This window comes from Nicotiana tabacum, chromosome 22, assembly GCF_000715075.1.
Source record: "Nicotiana tabacum cultivar K326 chromosome 22, ASM71507v2, whole genome shotgun sequence".
Taxonomy (NCBI): Eukaryota; Viridiplantae; Streptophyta; class Magnoliopsida; order Solanales; family Solanaceae; genus Nicotiana; species Nicotiana tabacum.
The window spans coordinates 141,905,701-141,919,618 of record NC_134101.1 but is presented as its reverse complement, the minus strand read 5'-3'; positions in this window follow the sequence as shown (position 1 = coordinate 141,919,618).

The window sequence follows — 13,918 nt, the reverse complement described above, 5'->3', positions numbered from 1 at the left end:
TCTTTATAATCAATACCTTCTTTCTGACTATTATCCTTAGCAACCAACTTTCCTTTATAATGGTCTATGTTTCTCTTGGAGTCTCTTTTGGTTTTAAATACTCATTTACAACCAATAGTCCTAAAACCTACAGGCAATTCTACTAACTCCCACACTTTATTGTGCTCCATGGAGCACATTTCATCTTTCATTGCCTCGCGCTATTTATCAACACATGGAGAGGAAATAGCTTGAGCATATGATAAAGGACCAGTCAGCTCTCCAGTATCACTAAGATTTTCAGTCACATACACGATAAAATCATCAGAGATGGCAGACCTTCTTTCTCTTTATGACCTGCGGAGTGGTTCATTGTGTATATTTTGCTCAGGAAATTTGCGATCTGCGTCGTTGTACTCTTGATTCTCCCCTTCATAAATACGTTGGTTTATCACCTTTTCATGTACAACAGGTACAGGGACAATGACTTCCTTCTCTTTTAATACAATTTCCTTACCACATGAACAATCACAATCACAAACATCATGCTCAAGAAATTTTGTGTTAATAGACTCAACGATTCTAGTGCCACGCCAAGACAAAAAACATCTAAAACCTTTAGAGTGATCAAGATAGCCTATAAAGAAACAACAGGTAGTTTTAGGATCAGTTTTCTTTTCTGTGGGTGAATAAATACGAACTTCAGCTGGACATCCCCAAATGTGAAAATGATTCAAGCTAGATTTTCGGGTTGTCCATAGTTCAAAGGGAGTTTTCAAGACAGATTTTGTAGGAACTCTATTAAGGATATAGCTAGCTGTTTTTAAGGCTTCACCCCAAAGATACTCAGGTAGCCTAGTCCTTGACATCATACTTCTCACCATTTCCATAAGAGTACGACTCCTTCTTTCAGCCACACCATTCTGCTCAGGAGTACCTGGCATGGTATATTGTGCTACTATCCCACATTCTTGCAAAAATAAAGCAAAAGGCCCCACATATTGACCAGACTCATCATATTTTCCATAGTACTCATCACCACAATCAGACCTCACTGTCGCACCTCCTTTTCGCCGCGCCCGCAGGGCGCGTGGGGAGTTTTCTCCAATTGAAGGACAGTCGAAACGGGATTTGTTTATTTGTTTTAGAGTCGCCACCTGGGAATTTTAAGGCGTCCCAAGTCACCAATTATAATCCCTGAATCGAGGAGAATATGACTCTGTTTATTATTCTGCGAACCAGAAATCCTGAGTAAGGAATTCTGTTAATCCGGAAGAAGGTGTTAGGCATTTCCGGATTCCGTGGTTCTAGCACGGTCGCTTAACTGTTTTTATTATTGGCTTAATTACCTTGATTTTATTAAATACATTGATGTTACATGTTTTTACTACCGCTTATTGATGACCCTTCTTTGAATCGAATTACGCGTACGTATATTCGTGTTAAAAAAATTGCGGACTTGTGTCACGCGTACGTGTACACAATAACTTTTTATAATATATTTATTAAGCAATCATTTTTCGAAATTGTGTTGGATCAAGAATATTTGTTTTTCTTGAATAATGAACCGTACATCTCGGGTTTTTATGAAATTGATTTAACGCCTTTTGGAAAAATCCTTTTATTAAATATTCGTTCGAAATTGCGCGTACGCATAGTCCGAATTTTTGCTTTTAAAAATATAATCAGGGTACGCGAACGTATCCCTAATTGTGCAAAATATTCGTAATGATATTAGGGATTTTCCACAAATTGTTTATTATATCTATACATTTTTATGTGAAAATCATGATAAATTCCCATTTAAGGTGCCCTTAAATTCTTTGAAAAGAATTTACAATTTATTAAATGTTGACCGTTGATTATATTTTCCGAATATAAGTTATATTCATTTCAACTATTCAATTTCAAAGGACAGAATACAAATATGATTAATATTATTTTAAAAAAAACAAATATGACATATATATATATATATATATCAAAGAATAAATTGCATATAAAACTGAAAATGAATGATTCATAAAGGAAGGAAATATTTTCCAAATTTTTTTTCATGATTTACTTAATGCAAATTCTATTTCTAATTACCATTGATATCAAGTGTTGCAATTGGTACTTATACATCTCGTTTCATTCTCATATAATCGCTTTTAATCTAATAAGCCTAATTATTTGATCAATTTGTCTTATGAAGGTATATAGGTATCGAGTTTATAAGAAAGGAATTATTATACAAGTTAATTCAATAAAATTACCTTACATGCAACTTAACTGTATATCGTAAACATTCATAACATTTTAACATTGTAACAAGCTACATCATATCACCTTTCGCCAACGTTTATACACACATCTATTATCTTATAAAAATATACCAACAACACCATCTTAACCTTATTTAACAATAAATATCACTACTGTAATTTTCTTGGCACTTCTACATCACTTCTTGCTTAACTAACAACAAAATTAAATAATGACCAACATTCATGCCATATTCCCTACTTTGACAATTTAATATGATTAAACTAATGAGATAATGAACTAATATTATTACAAATCTTTATACGAACTTTCAAAGTAAGACAATTAGCTTATAGCTATCAAATTGAATTCACTACTAATTAACTAACATAAAACAAAAATGAAATTTAAATTGATGAACTTGGACAAATAGAAAACAGAATTTCAATTCAAACTTCATTGATGAGTCATGTTGAATCTCTTTCCAACTTAAAATTTAAAAGACATGTACCTGGTATTGGAAAACAAGAGAAGATGAAGCTGAGAAGCAGCAACAGTAGTAACAATGTAGCACAACAACGACAGTCCAGCAACACATGAATAGACCAGTAACAGTAGGAATAGTAGTAAACCAGAAGACTATAAACGACTCCAAGTATAGAGAAGAAGTAAAAGGCAGGAAGGTTCTGACTATTTCAGATCTTAAGCGAGGCAATGAAACAGTAACTATTCTTTTCAACTTCAAAACTCTCCAAAATGAATTCTGTCCCTGTATATTCAGTGTATCCAGAATGTATATCGGGTGTATACTTCTCACTCCGCCCCCTCTTTTTTGTCTTCTCTCTATCTAGTTTTTCCTCTCTTTTTTTTTTCACCCTTCTTCCTAAATTTTCTCTTCTATTTATAGCAAAATTTTCGAAATTTTCAGATTTGTTTTTTATTATTTTATTATTTTTTTAATTAAAAGAAATCTCACTTACAAATTGCTTTTATTTTTTTAGAAAAAGAAATCCCACCTTTATTTACTTTTATTTTTAAAATTCCAACTTTAATTACTTTATCTTATTTAAAATCCCACTTTTTATTTTTTTAAAAGAGAATCTCACTTTATTTAACTTTTCTTTAAAAAATAAACCACTATCTTTTCTTTTTCTTTTAAAAATGCTACTTTCAATTACTTTAAATTTTTTAAATTTTCAGATATCTTTATATTTATTTTTTAATTCCAACCTTCTTTTACTTTTAAATTTTTTAAAACTTTTTACTTTTTTTTTAAATTTTCTACATTCTTTTACATTTTTTTATTTTTTTATTTTTTATTTTTTTAAAATCATTTCCGAAATTACTATATATATATATATATTTTTTTTAAAATAAAAATAATAAATAAAATAAAATATTTTCGGATTTTTTTTATATATATAAAAAAACAAAAAATAAAACTATTAATAGTGATAATTCACTTTTTATTTTATTTTTTATTTTTTTTTTGGTTTTGTTTTGTGTTGGACAAAAATGAAGAAGGGGTGTTGGGTTAATGGACTGGGTCGACCCAGTTCGAAATGGACTGGGTCGTAGGGAAGATTGGGCCATTTTTTGGGCCTATAGCTTGAAATTGAAGAAGAGGCCCAATTCCGACTTTCTTTATATTTTCGCTCTCTTTTCTTCTTTTATTTTTCTAAAACTAAATTATAAAAATACTTAAACTATTATTAAGAACTAAATTAAGTTATAAAGGCGCAAATTAACTCTCAATAACAATTAACGCACAATTAAGTATTAATTAAGCATAAAATTGTATATTTGGACATTAAATGCTAAAAATGCAAACGATGCCTATTTTTGTAATTTTTAATTTTTGTAAAACAATTTTAATTACTAACAATTGTAGAATTAAATCCTACATGCAAAATGCGACATATTTTTGTATTTTTTATTAATTTAGCGAATAAACACGCACAGACAAATACAAATAATTCTTCAAAATATCACAAAATTGTACACCAAAGAAAAATCATTTTATTTTTGAATTTTTTGGGAGTAATTCTCATATAGGGCAAAAATCACGTGCTTACAGCTGCCCCTCTTTGCCCGGAGACATGAAGGGTTTTCGTGCAAAGATAAAGCGAGCGATTTTTGCCCATCCGAGTACTCCGTTGAAGCATTTTTTGAAAAAGATTTGACCAAACCTTTGCTTCAAAGGTTTCCTACATATCCTGGGCTAAACAGGAATCAGGTCAATGTAGTTCGAGAAATTTTGGTAGCTGGGACTACCGTTGGACTGCAATGTTACTGTTGTTGCATGTTATTACTACTGCTTACCGATCTCCTTGTTACACCGTGCTTAAAAAAACAAGAAGCTAGGCTAGAGTACAATTTGTTTTTGTTGCCTTGCTTCCTTGTCTGCTTGCATTTCTTTCGGTGCTTTACTTCTTTTGACACATGTACTTGAGTTTGTACTGTGACCTCTTGTTGCAACCTTCTGTTTCCCTGTGCCGGGGAATTTTATTGTTTCCTGCTGGGGATTCCTATTGTAACCCTCTGTTTTATTGTCCTCTGACTTGATTTTGAAATGTATGCCTCTGTTATCTGGGCGGGCTCCCAATTTTAATACTTGAAAATTAAAGACTTGAAATGTATGCCTCTGTTATCTGGGCGGGCTCCCAAGTTCAATGCTTGAAAATTAAAGACTGAAATGTATGCCTCTGTTCTATGGGCGGGCTCCCAACTTCAACAACAACTTTAAAAATGAATGTCATTCCTCTCTTCAACCAATACATCGCCATTCTGTTCTTCAGAGGGGGCTCCTGATTTCAACAACTTTAAAAAATAAAATCCTATTCGAGGGCGGATGAACCCAAAATATCCTATTCGAGGGCGGATGAACCCAGAATATCCTATTCGAGGGCGGATGAACCCAGAATATCCTATTCGAGGGCGGATGAACCCAGAATATCCTATTCGAGGGCGGATGAACCCAGAATATCCTATTCGAGGGCGGATGAACCCAGAATATCCTATTCGAGGGCGGATGAACCCAGAATATCCTATTCGAGGGCGGATGAACCCAAAATATCCTATTCGAGGGCGGATGAACCCAAAATATCCTATTCGAGGGCGGATGAACCCAAATATCCTATTCGAGGGCGGATGAACCCAATATATCCTATTCGAGGGCGGATGAACCCAAAATATCCTATTCGAGGGCGGATGAACCCAGAATATCCTATTCGAGGGCGGATGAACCCAGAATATCCTATTCGAGGGCGGATGAACCCAGAATATCCTATTCGAGGGCGGATGATCCCAAAATATCCTATTCGAGGGCGGATGAACCCAAAATATCCTATTCGAGGGCGGATGAACCCAAAATATCCTATTCGAGGGCGGATGAACCCAAAATATCATATTCGAGGGCGGATGAACCCAAAATATCCTATTCGAGGGCGGATGAACCCAAAATATCCTATTCGAGGGCGGATGAACCCAAAATATCCTATTCGAGGGCGGATGAACCCAAAATATCCTATTCGAGGGCGGATGAACCCAAAATATCCTATTCGAGGGCGGATGAACCCAAATATCCTATTCGAGGGCGGATGAACCCAAAATATCCTATTCGAGGGCGGATGAACCCAAAATATCCTATTCGAGGGCGGATGAACCCAAAATATCCTATTCGAGGGTGGATGAACCCAAAATATCCTATTCGAGGGTGGATGAACCCATATATCCTATTCGAGGGCGGATGAACCCAAAATATCCTATTCGAGGGCGGATGAACCCAAATATCCTGTTCGAGGGCGGATGAACCCAAAATATCCTGTTCGAGGGCGGATGAACCCAAAATATCCTGTTCGAGGGCGGATGAACCCAAATATCCTATTCGAGGGCGGATGAACCCAAATATCCTATTCGAGGGCGGATGAACCCAAAATATCCTATTCGAGGGCGGATGAACCCAAAATATCCTATTCGAGGGCGGATGAACCCAAAATATCCTATTCGAGGGCGGATGAACCCAAAATATCCTATTCGAGGGCGGATGAACCCAAAATATCCTATTCGAGGGCGGATGAACCCAAAATATCCTATTCGAGGGCGGATGAACCCAAAATATCCTATTCGAGGGCGGATGATCCCATTTTCAAAATCTTGGAATTGTCTTACCTCCGACTGTTTTTCTTCGAATCGTGTTGTCTTGCTATCTCTTAAAACTTGAATTGATTTCCTCGTTCTTCCGAGAAATTTTTCGACAATGGCAGAAAATCTTCTGCCCCAGTTTTGGTGCTTTTCCTTGTTCTCCAGGTGGACGCCTGACTTCTGATATTTCAACTGTTCTTCCTTGTTCTCTAGGTGGATGCCTGATTGCTGATACTTCAACTGTTCTTCCTTGTTCTCCAGGTGGACGCCTGACTACTAATACTTCCATTTCTCTTCCTTGTTCTCCAGGTGGACGCCTGATTTCTTCTTCAATTTTTCATCCTCATTCTCCAGGTGGACGTCTGACTTCTTCTTCAATTTTTTATCCTCCGCTCTGCTTTGTTCTTGCTTGCTGGGGATAATACCACTGTGGGAGTCTCCTTTCTTCCCCTCCTTCAAATTCAATTTTTTTTTTCAGAATTTATTTTCTCTCAACACTGCTGGGGATAAAAGTGTTATCTTCTTGGGATAACGTTGTTGAGGATAATGCTGCTGGGGAATTTTATCCCTTCAAATTGATGCATCATTCTTCTGGAAGCTGCTGGGGATGATAATGGTTTTTGCTCTTATGAGCACAAATGTCATCCCTTTGTTCTGTCTGCTGGGGAACAACTTCTTTTATTAAAACTTGTTATGCTGGGGATAAAACTGGTTCAAAGACCACTTCCCTTGAGACTGGTGCTATATTCATTTTACCCTGAATGGTTATCTGACTTCCAGAAAATTTTCCAAATGAAAGGAAAATTTTCTGCCCCAGTTTGACAGTCTCCCTTATGGCCTGCATTTCTGTCATCAATGCCACTTCCTTTACCTGTTTCAATTTAAACAAAATTTGTTAGTTTAAAACGCGGTGGTTGGTTGTGATACTCCCACTGGGATGGTTTTCCCTTTTCTCTTCCTTGCTCTGCGTTCCACAACTTGTTGGGGATGATATTATTTGCTGGGGATAATCCTTTTCTGCTGGGGATATCCCTCTTCTTTCGTGGCATGGCTCGTAAATTTGCATTTTCCCGACCTTTTAGTCTCGCATGAATTTCCCAAATCATGCTTATTGTTTTTCTTGTTTTGTCCATGGGCTCTGGTCTTGAGGTTTAATAACCTTTGATTTCGGCAAGGATATCCCTCTTGACACTCGTCAATTCTTTTGCTGGAGATATCTTTCTTGACACTGGCCTCGCGCTTGTTCCTTCCTGACTATATCACTTGGATGTATTAGTCAGATCTTATCTTGGAAAGCTGATGGCCTATTTTGAAATCATTTCCCACTGGTTCTGACCAAACAGACTCTACTGGGGAATTTTTCTATGAAAGGAAAAGATAAAAGGGAACAGAATAAAAGACAACGGAAAAAGATGACTCTTTAACAAAAGAAACTATAAATAAAACCCTATCAAACGCAGACACCGACTCTAATGGTCATGACATGCCTATGTGGCCTATCCTTCGTCAATCATCTTTCAAGATCTTCAATTGGCAATTCCCCATCTGATTCTTAATCTTATTCGACTTGTAGTGCCCGAAGGGTTTTCACTATCAAGCCTCTCTCATTTTGGGTTTTTCTCTCAACTTTCATCACCTTATGGTGCATGTGAAGGTTTTCACCGATAAGACTCTCTCATTTGTATCACTTTTCAGCTGGGGTTTTGGAGTGTTGCCGGTATGACTCTTTCTGTTGGAGATTAGAGTCCTTTCTGCTGTGGAACAAAATGTTATGCTCACCGGTGAGACTCTCATTTGTCTGACTTGAAATCTTTTGAAGACTGATCAGAAGGTCTTTCTTTGGACCGTAATGTGGGTTTTGGATAGGGCTAGAAAAAAAAGGTATTAAAGGCTCAAAAATGCATTAATTTTTGGGTTATTAGTTACAACCTTCGGAATTAGATTTATTTACAACAAATGCAACATTTGCCCCAGTTTCTTGCTTGGGGATATTTTAATTGATTGGTTTTTTTTTTCATTTTTTTCAAAACTATGACCGAGCAGTGAAGCGCCTACGTATCCTCTTTGAGGAATCAGGTCAAACGTAGTTCCCAATTCCTCTTTTTTCATTTGACTTTCTTTTGTTTTTGTTTTTTTCATTTTTCTTTTTCTTTTTTTTTCTTTTTTTTTTGATTTTTCTTTACCTTCCAGGCTCGTATTTCCTAGTCGTTGCTATTGATTCCGAACGAGGGGTATGAAAGAAAATAAATAAGGCTCAAAAGGGGTAACGAAGGATAAAGTGTTTAGGTAGCAGAATAAAATGCCTTCGTCATTCCAGTCTTCAAAACATGCCAAGTGCAAACAACACAATTGAACAATAGATTTATAGTCTCTTCCGATGGTGCTGGACTTGACAATTATATTCAACATCTGTTTGTTCATTTGTCACTTCTAAAGCACCGTTGGACGACACTCTCATTCTCATTATTATGAACGACCCTCATGCCAATTTAGGCGAATCTTTCTTTAACGGTTTTATTTGTGTTTAACTTGCCCCAGTTCCACATGACTCGGGCTCCAAATAATCTCAAACCGTTCTTATTTCCTTTAAATGCTTTGATCACCTTCCCAGGGTTTTATGATTAACTTTTAAGACTAGGCCCAAACTGTGTGCGCATGTCATGTCACTGGAATCGGCGCTGAACAAAATGATAAAAGGACTAAACAAAAGATGACTGGAAACAATAAAAGACCGGCTTTTGTATTAGACTACCGGTGAAATGGTTTGAATAATAAAACAAACAAAACAACCAGAATAAAATCTTAACACAACCTTGACAAAACTTAAACAAATTGATATGACAAACTGGAAAGATAAGAAGGTTTGACACAAGACAATATTCGGATTACAATCCTAATAATCCGAACAACAGAAATGACAACAAAATAAGACACCACCCGCTTCTCTTTTGCTAACCAAGGAACGGAGCGACCTCCCACTTTATCAAAATTGGCATCTTTAGCCACTGAGCTTTGCATCAGTATTGTCTAGACCATTTCCAACTTCGATATCGTCAACCTTAGTCAACAAGTCCCAATAGGATTCGAGTGCTTCTGCTATCTGGCCTGATCCCCGCAAAGTGTGCTTCTGGGTCTTGTATTTCCGGCTTACCACAAACCAACCACCTTCTTTCTTTGCGATTCAAAACAGGTTAGAATGGACTCCGTCGGTCCCCATAATTAATAACATCTTTTTTTTCATTTTCTTTCTTTCTTTTTTTTTCGATTTTTTTTTTCATTTCATTTTTTCTTTTTTTTTCGATTTTTTTTTCATTTTTTTTTGTGGTCGAATCTTATGGAGATTGCCTACGTATCATGACCCCGCATGAATCAGACCTTGCGTAGTTCGGACCAATAAAAGATAAGCAATACTAATCATTTTTTCAATTTTCATATTGAGTTTCAAAGGTTTAAAAATGACCTACAAACTTGAAAATCAAACGACCCACATATTATAATCAAAAGTTTTACAAACTCCAAAACAAACGGCAAGCTTCCTTTCTCCGTTTGACAAATGCAACCGAACGATTATTTTTGCAAATGTGGCCCTTCCGAATTTTGAGGCCGGAGAGGATTATTTTATGACACTTTACAAACTTGCTCATTCTTTTACGAAAATAGCCTTTCGACAACTGAAAGATACTCTAAGGCTATTTCGGCAAGAACGGTTTAAGACGCGGTCGAAGCTGGCTCGACTTATTTTGACCAAAAATCCAAACGGTATTCACCTGACCGCTGACTCTTTGTTTTATTTTTTTCAAATTACAATAAAATCGTGTGTTGCAAACATGGCCCTTCAGCGCCTCGAGGACGAAGATTTTTAAGGCCGTGTGGGTCGACTGGACCAAAATCCTACCCATGACCCCAAAAATGGCTGTTTATGCGAAGTCAGCCTTCCGGCGTCCCTTTCGAGAACATTCGGCTATTTTTGACAAAAACAGCACCACCCTGACTTATTTATGACTCTTTAAAATTTGTCATATATTTTTTTTGTTGCTATTTTTAGCAAAAAAGGGGGGGTTGGACACCACCCGACTTATTTATGACAAAATTAAAATTTTGACACGTTTTTATTTATTTATTGGTTTTTGGCTATTTTAGCAAAAAGGTGGGGTTGGACCCGATGAGGGTTGCCTACGTATCTCACATCCGGTGAGAATCAAACCCGCGTAGTTCGGGCCGGTCATGAATAAAGTAAATAAACTGATTTTAAATTATGATTTTTTTTTGTAGAAGAACTGCTTTAAAAGAAGAAAGGAAGTATTTTTATATTTTTTTTTGGATTTTTGATTGATTTTCTTTTTGAAAGAAAGATTTCTAAGAATTCCTTTTCTTTTGATTTGAACTTTGAGAATTTCAAAAGTAAAAGGAAGATATTTTTTTTCTTATTCTAAGAAGAAAGAAAATATTTTTTTTGGAATTTTACCTTTAATAAAAGAAACGCTTTCTAAAAAAATATTTTTTGAATTTTGAATTTTCTTTTCAATTTTTAAAGAAGAAGGAAAATATTTTCGAATTTATTTTATTTTATTATATATATATATATATATATATATTTTAATAATTAAAAAGACTTTCTAAAGAAGTCAATAACGGAAAAAAAAAATTTGGATTTTTTTTTGTTTTGAAAATTGAGAGTCTAAAAAAAACTTTTCTAGACTTTTGGCACGACAAATATTTTTGCAACAAATAAAGATATATATACATTTTTTGGAAATAAAGAACAACTTTTTTGGATTTTTATATATATACATATTTGCAACAAATAATAAAACCACTTTCGACGCGACTCTTTTTATTTTATTAGTTATTTTTATTTTGGTATCTAAACAAATAAATAAATAAAAACTCATTTTAAAACAAGACTTTTTTTCATTTTCATTTTTTTTATGGCAAGACAAACTATTTTTTTTCTAATTTGTTTTTTAAAAACAAGACAGAACAACGACTCTTTTTTTTTCTTTCTATTTTTCCTTTGCTTTTAATAAAACAAACTAATAAAATATTTTTTTTCTCATTTTCTCAAAATTTCGGCAGAGTTTTGACAGTTATTTGGGCATTGTTTTTTTTTCAAAAATAAACAATCAATTCCCTAACCGCTATTTTTTTCAATTTCAAAATATTATTCCTGATATTCAAAAGTCAGTCAACACAAAAGTCCGAATCAAATAAATGCGCAAATAGCAGCAAGTAAGATGCATCAGGATGGTCATTTTCATTTTTTGGTACACCTGTCCTAGACAGACCCAACCCCTGTGTTGAGCCTCCAAAGTCAAATGCACGTGATGCAAACAAACGTTCCTACTAGGGATCCGGCATGAAGCTGAGTTATTCTAAGTGAAAAAAACCTGAGGCATATTGTTCTAGCCCTGGCTTACCCAAGTGGACAGCTTGAGCCGAAATGGGGGCAACGTACCGGGAGCACGAAAGTCTGCCCGGCCTAGTTACTTGTCCCAACTTCGTCTTATTTGGTATGACTTCTAACAGAAAGGTGGGTCACGCGCACGTGTACACCATAAATTTAGAAGACTCAGAAAGAAGAAGAGTTTCGTAGCAGTTTTATACACAATTCAGATAATATTAAAGCGGTAAAAGCATCATTTAGCATATTAAGCATAAACATGTAAAAATCAGATAATAAATAAAGCCAACTATAACAGTTATTTTAAGCTCGAATTTCTAACCCTGAACCAGTGGTTCTGGGCCAATTCCCCAGCAGAGTCGCCAGAGCTGTCGCACCTCCTTTTCGCCGCGCCCGCCGGGCGCGTGGGGAGTTTTCTCCAATTGAAGGACAGTCGAAACGGGATTTGTTTATTTGTTTTAGAGTCGCCACCTGGGAATTTTAAGGCGTCCCAAGTCACCAATTATAATCCCTGAATCGAGGAGAATATGACTCTGTTTATTATTCTGCGAACCAGAAATCCTGAGTAAGGAATTCTGTTAATCCGGAAGAAGGTGTTAGGCATTTCCGGATTCCGTGGTTCTAGCACGGTCGCTTAACTGTTTTTATTATTGGCTTAATTACCTTGATTTTATTAAATACATTGATGTTACATGTTTTTACTACCGCTTATTGATGACCCTTCTTTGAATCGAATTACGCGTACGTATATTCGTGTTAAAAAAATTGCGGACTTGTGTCACGCGTACGTGTACACAATAACTTTTTATAATATATTTATTAAGCAATCATTTTTCGAAATTGTGTTGGATCAAGAATATTTGTTTTTCTTGAATAATGAACCGTACATCTCGGGTTTTTATGAAATTGATTTAACGCCTTTTGGAAAAATCCTTTTATTAAATATTCGTTCGAAATTGCGCGTACGCATAGTCCGAATTTTTGCTTTTAAAAATATAATCAGGGTACGCGAACGTATCCCTAATTGTGCAAAATATTCGTAATGATATTAGGGATTTTCCACAAATTGTTTATTATATCTATACATTTTTATGTGAAAATCATGATAAATTCCCATTTAAGGTGCCCTTAAATTCTTTGAAAAGAATTTACAATTTATTAAATGTTGACCGTTGATTATATTTTCCGAATATAAGTTATATTCATTTCAACTATTCAATTTCAAAGGACAGAATACAAATATGATTAATATTATTTTAAAAAAACAAATATGACATATATATATATATATATATATATATATATATATATATATATATATATATATATATATATATATATATATATATATATATATATATATATATATATATCAAAGAATAAATTGCATATAAAACTGAAAATGAATGATTCATAAAGGAAGGAAATATTTTCCAAATTTTTTTTTCATGATTTACTTAATGCAAATTCTATTTCTAATTACCATTGATATCAAGTGTTGCAATTGGTACTTATACATCTCGTTTCATTCTCATATAATCGCTTTTAATCTAATAAGCCTAATTATTTGATCAATTTGTCTTATGAAGGTATATAGGTATCGAGTTTATAAGAAAGGAATTATTATACAAGTTAATTCAATAAAATTACCTTACATGCAACTTAACTGTATATCGTAAACATTCATAACATTTTAACATTGTAACAAGCTACATCATATCACCTTTCGCCAACGTTTATACACACATCTATTATCTTATAAAAATATACCAACAACACCATCTTAACCTTATTTAACAATAAATATCACTACTGTAATTTTCTTGGCACTTCTACATCACTTCTTGCTTAACTAACAACAAAATTAAATAATGACCAACATTCATGCCATATTCCCTACTTTGACAATTTAATATGATTAAACTAATGAGATAATGAACTAATATTATTACAAATCTTTATACGAACTTTCAAAGTAAGACAATTAGCTTATAGCTATCAAATTGAATTCACTACTAATTAACTAACATAAAACAAAAATGAAATTTAAATTGATGAACTTGGACAAATAGAAAACAGAATTTCAATTCAAACTTCATTGATGAGTCATGTTGAATCTCTTTCCAACTTAAAATTTAAAAGACATGT